The sequence below is a fragment of the Rhinopithecus bieti genome, unplaced genomic scaffold, assembly GCF_001698545.2.
Source record: "Rhinopithecus bieti isolate Rb0 unplaced genomic scaffold, ASM169854v2 scaffold_12138, whole genome shotgun sequence".
Classification (NCBI taxonomy): Eukaryota; Metazoa; Chordata; class Mammalia; order Primates; family Cercopithecidae; genus Rhinopithecus; species Rhinopithecus bieti.
In genome coordinates this window covers 272,042-282,037 of record NW_016807121.1, presented here as the reverse complement: position 1 = coordinate 282,037, position 9,996 = coordinate 272,042, and the positions used below count along the sequence as shown (strand labels likewise).

General features: G+C 45.7%; 1 pseudogene; it reads left to right on the top strand.

Annotated features, from left to right (window-relative positions):
• The first annotated feature begins 1,446 nt into the window (after positions 1 to 1,446).
• Positions 1,447 to 9,996, top strand: part of LOC108534784 (creatine kinase B-type-like) — a 19,815-nt pseudogene continuing 11,265 nt past the window's right edge.

Here is a 9,996-nt window from a genome sequence, read left to right as displayed (position 1 = left end):
AAAAAAAAGAGAGAGAAAAGAAAAGAAAAAAAGAAAAAAAAACTTCTACTTTTGATAAATCTCCTTTCTGTTGTTACTGCTGTTGTTTTTTTTAGGGAGGGCCTCACTCTGTCACCAGGCTGAAGTGCAGCTGTGTGATCATAGCTCACTGCAGCCTCAAACTCTTAGGCTCAAGCAATCCTCCTGCTTCAGCCTTTGAAGTTACCACCATGTCCAGCTAATTTTTTTAAAAAATTGTAAAGAGATGGGGTCTTGCTATATTGCCCAGGCTGGTCTCAAACTTCTGGCCTCAAGGAATGCTCACACCTCAGCCTCCCAAAGTGCTGGGATTATAGACATGAGCCACCATGCCCAGTCTGCCCTTTTATTTTCTACTGTTTTTAAAAAGGCATTGGCTTAGCTAAAGGACTTGGTTCCTAGATAGTTCCTTCCTGTTCCAGAGAGTTAATACAATGAGACTAAGGTCGTCAAGTCCCCCCAGAATACATCAGGCTATGTTACATTTCCAATTTTTCAAATATGCTTCAGAGGGACTCTTCTTCTTTTCCTTCATCTCTCTAATGCCTTCTCATTTTTCTAAAGTTAGGCCAATGTCAAGACTCTGCTGGGAAACTCTATTGGAGCCCTCTGATTTTGATATTCCTTCTCCAGGCTCCCTTGAGTTCACCATTCTTGGAGAAAGCATTGCAATTGGACAGTGATCACTGATTTACTAGTCTGCCTCCATCACTAAGGTAGAGGCCAGACAGGGACTATGTCTGATTAAACCTATTTTCCTCAGTTTCTTTTCTTTTTTTTTTTTTTTGAGACGGAGTCTTGCTCTGTCTCCCAGGCTGGAGTGCAGTGGCACAATCACGGCTCACTGCAAGCTCCACCTCCTGGGTTCACGCCATTCTCCTGCCTCAGCCTTCCGAGTAGCTAGGACTACAGGCGCACGCCACCACGCCCGGCTAATTTTTTGTATTTTTAGTAGAGACAGGGTTTCACCATGTTAGCCAGGATGGTCTCGAACTCCTGACCTCGTGATCCACCCGCCTCGGCCTCTCAAAGTGCTGGGATTACAGACGTGAGCCACTGCGCCTGGCCATTTTCCTCAGTTTCTAATAGACAATTATCAAATGAATGAATAAATGTATATTTCCTGAATACCCTCTACGTGCCAGTTACTGTATGAGACTCTGGGGACATCAAGACCTTGTCCCCTTGAAGTTTATGGTGTAGTGGAAAGTTACACACTACGTTAATAATCACATATATCACAATATTAACTTGACCTGATCAAGGAAAAAACCGGAATGCTTTGAAGGAAAAGAAACAGAATGTTAGGAGACTGTCTGATAGGAGGACCCAGAGACTGGATAAGCAGGACTTTTATCTGGGAAGAAGGGAGAGGGAGGGCTGGAAGTGCTTTCAGGAGGTCCTGAAGTGTACCAAATGAGTAAACCGATGAAAGTGAGTGGGAAGGGGATAGAAACTCGCTGCCTGGTCATCGTGGGCATCGATGAGTTGGTTCGTCTTGTGTCTTCTCCAGGTGGCAGGACCCTGATTTTTGGGGGATCCAAGCCTCCCTCATTCTCATCCCGACCTACCCTCTTTCTAATAATGGGCACTTGACCTAGCCAAATTGAGTATATCATCTACCAGGCCTCCTCCTATGTGATTAATTTAAGAATGAGTTTGAATTTAAGTCAAGTCTGGGATTCTTGGCAGAACTAGGAAGAAAGACCTGCATTTCTTTTAGCACTTTGGATATTGTGCTTGAAAGAGAAGGGTAGAGATAGATAGAGACAAACTGATTTCTGATTTTTTTTTTGAGCACCTGGATCCAGCCATACCTGAAACTCATGTGGCTACAGTTGTGTCTAAATTAACACACATATGGCTTTTAAAGCTATTAACTAGGCTAGGTGAAGTAGCTCATGGCTGTAATCCCAGCACTCTGTGAGGCTGAGGTTGGAGGATTGCTTAAGCCCAGGAGTTTCCATCCTGGGCAACATAAGAAGACCTCATCTCTACCAAAAACAAACAAACAAACAAACAAACAAACAAAAAACATGGTGCACACCTGTAGTCGCAGCTACTCAGGGGGCTGAGGTGGGAGGATTACATGAGCCCAGGAAGTTGAGGCTGCAGTGAGCCATGATAGTGCCACTGCACTCCAGCCTGGATGTCTCAAAAAAAAAAAAAAAAAAAAACAAAAAAAAAAACAAAAAAGCTATTAACTGCCCCATCTTTTTATTTGGCTGAGGCTAGTTTGCACAGGGCTTCAGTTACTTGCAAGACCAATGGCACTCATTTGCTAAGTCCAAAGAGGGTAAGCGAGGCCAGCTAAAGCAATTATGGAGGTCATCTAGCCAGGCAGAGCCAAACACAGCAATCTTTCCTGCACCAGGAGAGTTCCCCCTAAGGGTCTATATTCTGGTCTTCTCCTCAGAGACCCTGACCTTTGGGTTTCCATCTGTTTGAGTGTCTAGCAACAGGTGCACTGAGGGAGGGTGGTCGGAGAGAGATACCAATAGGTACCTTTCCAGGTCCTGACAGGGCAGGGACCCAAAGTGCTGGAAAATCACGAACTGCCTCTGCATTGGAGGAATATGGACTAACCCTGATTTGAGAGTGAAGAGCCAGCAGGAGAGCCAGCTTTTGCTAGACTGCAAATGATGAACCTTCTGGGTCAGGCAAGCTGGAATTGTTAATGGGCTTCGGTGAGCAAGAACACCAGTGGGTCACAGCTGCCATCTAGCGTCAGATGCCAGCTTTTGCAAGTTGTTTACTGGCTGTTTCCAGCTGAAAGGTCTTTCTGAGGGTCAATTTGGGGGGAAAGGGGTAGGCCAGTACCTCTACTTTCATATTCAGGAAGAACCTTAAAATCAGACTTTCAGTATTATCTCTAAATCAGATTATTATACATATAGTCCCAGAGCCAAATGGACTAGATGACAAAAATGGGCAATCATTGCACAACATTAATCTCTGTTTCATTCCAAATCTCTAGACTGCTATGATAGATTGATCGGATAGATAGATAGATAGATAGATAGATAGATAGATAGATAGATAGATCGGATAGATAGATAGATAGATAGATCGATAGATAGATAGATAGATAGATAGACAGACAGACATTTAAGGGCAGGCACGCTGGCTCATGTCTGTAATCCCAGCACCTTGGGGGCTGAGGCCCAGAGATCACTTGAGTCCAGGAGTTCAAGGCCAGCCTGGGCAACACAGCAAGATCCAGTCTCTACAAAAGATGGTGGTGCATGTCTGTGGTCCCAGCTCCAACCTGTGATTCCATCTCCAACTCGCTGCCTTGAGCAGCGAGTTGCTTGAGCCCTGGAGTTTGAGGCTGCCGTGAGCTACGATAGCACCACTGCACACTCCAGCCTGAGCCATAGAGTGAGAACTGTCTCAAAAAAAAAAAGATGGATTTTTAAAAAGATGGATATTTAAAAAATAAATCCTGTAATGGTTCTATTTACGATTCAGGTTTCTGGCAGAAAATAGGTAGGTAGTGTAACTGCCCAATGGGTTCACCTTGCCCGCTGCCTAGACCTGCCTAGACAGGGGAACTGCAATGGAGAAACAGTAATTCATGCAGAGCCGGCTGTGCAGGAGATCAAAGTTTTATGATTACTCAAATCAGAGCATTCAGGGATCGAAGTTTTTAAAGATAATTTGGGAAGTAGGGGCTTGGGAAGTGGGGAGTGCTGATCGGTCAGGTTGGAGATAGAATCACAGGGGGTTGAAGTGAGGTTTTCTTGCTGTCTTCTGTTCCTGGGTGGGATGGCAGAACTGGGTGAGCCAGATTACGGGTCTGGGTGGTGCCAGCTGATCCACCCAGTGCAGGGTCTGCAAAATATCTCAAGCACTGATCTTAGGTTTGACAATAGTGATGTTATCCCCAGGAGCAATTTGGGGAGGTTCAGACTCTTGGAGTCAGAGGCTGCATGACCCCTAAATCACAATTTCTAATCTTGTAGCTAATGTGTTAGTCTGGCAAAGGCAGACTGGGCGCCAGGCAAAAAAGGGGTCTTTTTGGGAAAGGGCTATCATCAATTTTGTTTCAGAGTCAAACCATGAAACTGAATTCCTTCCCCAGGTTAGTTCGGCCAACACTCAGGAATGAACAAGAACAGCTTAAGCCGGGCGAGGTGGCTCACGCCTGTAATCCTAGCACTCTGGGAAGCCACGATGGGCGGATCACCTGAGGTCAGGAGTTCGAGACCAGCCTGGTCAACGTGGTGAAACCCCGTCGCTACTAAAAATACAAAAATTAACCAGGCATGGTGGTGGGCGCCTGTGATCCCAGATACTTGGGAGGCTGAAGCAGGAGAACTGCTTGAACCCAGGAGGCAGAGGTTGCAGTGAGCTGAGATTGTGCCACTGCACTCCAGCCTGGGCAACAGTGAAACTCTATCTTTAAAAAAAAAAAAAAAAAAAAAAGGACAACTTAAAGATTAGTAAGGGAGGAGACCACCCCTCATATCATCTTATGCCCAATTTCTGCCTCCAAAGAAAGAAGTAAAAACTAAAAGGCAGAAATGTGGCCGGGCGCGGTGGCTCAAGCCTGTAATCCCAGCACTTTGGGAGGCCGAGACGGGTGGATCACGAGGTCAGGAGATCGAGACCATCCTGGCTAACATGGTGAAACCCCGTCTCTACTAAAAAAATACAAAATCTAGCCGGGCGAGGTGGCGGGCGCCTGTAGTCCCAGCTACTCGGGAGGCTGAGGCAGGAGAATGGCGTAAACCTGGGAGGCGGAGCTTGCAGTGCACTCCGGCCACTGCACTCCAGCCCGGGCGACAGAGCGAGACTCCGTCTCAAAAAAAAAAAAATAAATAAAATAAAATAAAATAAAAGGCAGAAATGAAATTCACAGGCAGATAGCCCGGCACTGCACTCTGGGCCTGGTAGTTAAAGATCGACCCCTGACCTGATTGGTTATGTTATCTATAGATTACAGACATTGTATAGTAATGCACTGTGAAAATTCCTATCTTGTTTTGTTCCGATCTCATTACTGGTGCATGCAGCCCCCAGTCACATACCCGCTGCTTGCTCAATCAATCATGACACTCTCACATGCATCCCCTTAGAGTTGTGAGCCCTTAAAAGGGACAGGAATTGATCACTCAGAAGCTCAGCCCTTGAGACAGGAGTCTTGCCGATGCCTGAAGGCCGAATAAACCCCTTCCTTCTTTAATTCAGTGTCTGAGAAGGAGTTTTGTCTGCCGCCCGTCTGCTATATTAGAAGCAAGATAGAGTGGATTAAGTCTGATCTCTTTGACTGTCATAATTTCCTCAGTTAGAAATTTTGCAAAGGCGGTTTCAGTAGTACACTACAAAGGGATGCCTAGGGAGAGTTTAACGATAGGCTACTAACAAAGGTGTGAAAAGGGACCAAAGGAAACAATCAAAGTCCAGGGAAGCAGGCCAGGGTCAGTGACTGGAGGAAGCTGCTTCCACCCTCCGGAACTGATGGGACAGGAAGAGGGCAGGAGCTCAGCAGGATGGCTCCGTAGGCCAGAGCTCCTGGGCAGGCACCAACCCCAAGGGCTGGTTCTTGGTTGGGTTTGGAGAAGTACTCCCTAAGATGTGGATTCCGGTGAGACTGAACTCGTTAAGAAGTGCTCCCAGGGGAGAGGGAAAATGGAGTAGCGGGGAGCAGGCCAGAGGAGAGGAAGCCAGCAGGTGTGACCGCAGGCATAGTCCTGTGGAGGTAGCTCCAGCTTGACCTGCAGGGCAACCCTGGAGGGGAAGTTGTTTCAGGAGGTCTGACTGCAGGCCAAGAGCTTGGCATTGAACTCCTGACCTATCAGTTATTGATCAAGTGGGAGGGCAGGAGGGGAAGTGGGGGAGTCATCCCAGGCACTTTGACTTTCTGCATGTTGGGTTGGACAAAGTATCTTCAAGAATGATTTACTTATGGGCTGGACGTGGTGGCTCATGCCAGTAACCCCAGCACTTTGGGAGGCTGAGGTGGATGGATCAGTAGAGGCTAGGAGTTCGAGATGAGCCTGCCCAACATGGTGAAACCCCAACTCTACTAAAAATACACAAATTAGCAGGGTGTGGTGGCAGGCGCCTGTAATCCCAGCTACTGGGGAAGCTGAGGCAGGAGAATCACTTGAACCTGGGAGGCAGAGGTTGCAGTGAGTTGCAATCGTGCCACTGCACTCTGGCCTGGGTGACAGAGCAAGACTCCATCTCAAAAAAAAAAAAAGATTTACTCATAATTTAATAATGACTTTGTGAGAAGTACAGCAATAATGTGTGAGAGGTTTTAGTTATAATGTAAGTATGTTATTTGTTGAATTCTAAAGTACTCCGCAGGTGTTTTGATATACACCTGTTTGGGGTTAGCAACATACTTTCTGATTAAACATCACAAGGGATTACACATTTCTCTTCTCACCAAAACAGGCTCCTGTAAGTGGTATGTAAATACGACAGGCCTCCTTTTTCTCTTAAACTCAACGTGATATTCTGGTTTCATTCATTTGCCTTCTAGCAGCCACCCCATGTTAGCCTTGCCACATGGTCAATCTTCTATTTGTTGGTTTTGTAAGTCCTAAAAGTCTTACTTCAGAAATAGCTCTAACAAACCAAGCATGGAAAATTTCACTTATTTCTTCTGAGGCTTTAGAATTTGCATCCATTTTTTTCGCAGCTGTCACAACTGTTGCAGATGCCTCTGACCAGCCCACAAGGTTGACTAGCCTGCTATACTCTACAGAGCAACTGAAAAGCATACAGAGATCCAAAGGAATACGGGTAAAGCCAGGAAAGCTGCTGTGAGTGGGGATGGGGGACCAGTGAGGTGTAGTGTGTCTGGGAGGAAGATGTGGAGATGGAGTTTGAAGTATCAGAGGTTTGTTTGGGAGAAAGGGCAACAGTTGTGAAGGATAAAGAAGGAGGAAGTAGGGTCGGGCAGGAAGAGGCTCAGAACACAATCAGATCTTACATTATCTGCCGAGCTCTGGAGCAAAGATTACCTATTACAGGAGTCATGTATTGGGCACAAATGACCAGGCCCTGGTACACTTTGCTATGTCTGGCCATTGGCTGGTGGCTGACTGAGCCAGACATGGATCCTAAAGGTGGTATAGCTGGAGACTGGTAACTAACTATACTCCTTGCAGTTGAATGGCAAGTTTTGTGTTTTGCTTTTGTTTTGTTTTTTGAGACAGGGTCTTTCTCTGTTGCACAGGCTTGGGTGCAGTGGCACAGACAGCTCACTGCAGCCTCAAACTCCCGGGCTCAAGTGATCCTCCTGCCTCAGCCTCCCAAGTAGGTGGGATTATAGGTGTGTACCATCATGCCTGCTCTTTTTTTTTTTTTTTTTTTTATAGGGATGGCATCTTGCTATGTTGTTCAGGCTGGTTTCAAACTCCTGGCCTCAAGTTGTCAGAGGCATTTGAACTGGAGCAACTCCATCTTGAATAGGGGCTGAGTAAAATAAGGCTGAAACCTACTGGGCTGCATTCCCAGATGGTAAGGCGTTCTAAGTCACAGGATGGAATAGGAGGTCAGCACAAGATACAGATCATAAAGACCTTGCTGATAAAACAGGATGCGGTAAAGAAGCCAGCTAAAACCCACCAAAACTGAGATAGCCACCAGAGTGACCTCTGGTCATCCTCACTGCTACACTCCCAGTGCCATGACAGTTTACAAATGCCATGGCTATATCAGGAAGCGACCCTATATGGTCTAAAAAGGGGAGGCATGAATAATCCACCCCTTCCTTAGTATATAATCAATAAATAACCATAAAAATGGGCAACCAGCAGCCCTTGGGGCTGCTTTGCCCGTGGAGTAGCCATTCTTTTATTCCTTTACTTTCCTAATAAACTTGCTTTTACCTTATAGACTTGCTCTGAATTCTTTCTTGCCTGAGATCCAAGAACCCTCTCTTGGGGTCTTGATCAGGACCCCTTTCCGGTAACAAAGTGATTCTTCCTCTTCAGCCTCCCAAAGTGCTGGGATGAAAGGTGTGAGTCACCATACCAGCCTGCAAGTTATTTTTGAAAAGAAATCCAAGTGGAGCATTAATGGCTGCCACACTTAATGAAATGTAGTGTATTTGGCTATTCCAGTCATCCCTCCAACACCAATAAGGAAGACTCTATCTGCAAGGGGTACAGAAACAAGGGGCAGAGAGAGAAATAGGGCCCTGATGGCTCACGTGAGTGCACAGATCCAGCTGTGCCTGAAGCCCATCAGATTCTTGGCTCTTTTGGTTCTGATTCTTGGCTCTTTTGGTTCTGTGGGCCAGGAAGTACTCTTTTTGCTTAAGCTATTTTGAGTTGAGTTTTTATTTCACAAAATTTCTGATTCCTGATTTAGATACTCCCTGAGTTTCATGTTCCTTAACTTTAAGATGGGGCTCATGATTCCACTTTGCAGGGTTTGAGAGAAAGAATAACGAGTAATGTAAAGGACAAGCTGCAAAGTAGATGCCCAATAAATAGTAAATAGCATGAAAGGGAAAACAAAGGAGGCAAAGCAAGGTGTGGGATTTCCTGGAGGCTCCTCCGTGCCCAGAGCAGGCAGCGGGCTGAGTTCAGTGCTCGGCGAGGGTAGTGCCTGGCTTGGGCTGTCCAGAGTTACCCAGCTACAAAGGAGGCTGCCTCTTGAGCTGCTTTGAGCCTGTGGCTTCTCAACAATGAATGTGCTCACACACTGTGTTATTAGCTCTGTAGGAGGAGAAGAAAAGCTCTCTTTCTAGCCCAAAATGAGGCTTCTCATACTCTTTCTCTTCATCTGGACAGTTCTGAGGGTGGTGGTGGTGTTTATTTTTTATTTTTATTTTTATTTATTTTTTTTTGAGATGAAGTCTTGCTCTATTGCCCAGGATGGAGTGCAATGGCATGATCATAGCTCACTGCAGCCTCGATGTGCACGCCCGACTAATTTTATTATATTTTGTAGAGGCAAAGTCTCATTATGTTTCCCAGGCTGGTCTCAAATTCCTGGGCTCAAGCGATTCTCCTGCCTTGGCCTCACAAAGTGTTAGGATTACAGACGTGAGCCCACTGCTCCCAGCTGGACAATTACTTGTATTCACTTTTGTTACTGTTGTTATGTGAAGATGATTCCTTTGTGCAAATATATAATATTTGTAAAAAAAAAAAAAAACTTAAAAAAATAAACAAGTGATGACACATTTGTAGCACTGTGATGATTCCCAAAGCTTCTGGGGAAAAAACAAGAAAAAAAAACAAAGCCCTCTAATTTATAACTCAGGATCTATTTTCCTTTTTTTTTTTTTTTTTTTTTGAGATGGAGTTTTGCTCTGTCACCCAGGCTGGCATGCAGTGGCACAATCTCGGCTCGGCTCCCTGCAACCTCCGCCTCCCAGGTTCAAGTGATTCTCCTGCCTCCGCCTCCCGAGTAGCTGGGATTACAGGCGTGCACCACCATGCCCAGCTAATTTTTGTATTTTTGGTAGAGATGGGGTTTCATCATGTTGGCCAGGCTGGTCTCAAACTCCTGACCTCAGGTGATCCAACTGCCTCGGCCTCTCAAAGTGCTGGGATTACAGGTGTGAGCCACCACACCCGCCCTAGAATCTATTTTCTAAGATAAGTGGTTATGTTTATATTTTAAAGATCTGCTAAGGCTCCTATTGTTCCTGTTCTCCTACCAAAAATGTAAAAGCCTTAAAAGGTTCATTGATAGGGGCTTTGTGTCCTGAATGTTAACAGTGACAGGTGCAGAGGTGGATGCTGCATCTCATTTCTCCACATCTCCAGGGGGAAACTCAGGTCCTAATTATAAGACAGAACAAAAAGTGGCTTTGAATAGCCATTTTGGTTCATTCATCAAGTACTTAATACTTATTATTAAAGAACCTCCTGCTAGGTCTAATTGCATATTGTGAGATTAGAAGCTCCTGCAGTCACTTTAATAGCAAGCATGAGGCCGGGCGCGGTGGCTCAAGCCTGTAATCCCAGCACTTTGGGAGGCCGAGACGGGCGGATCACGAGG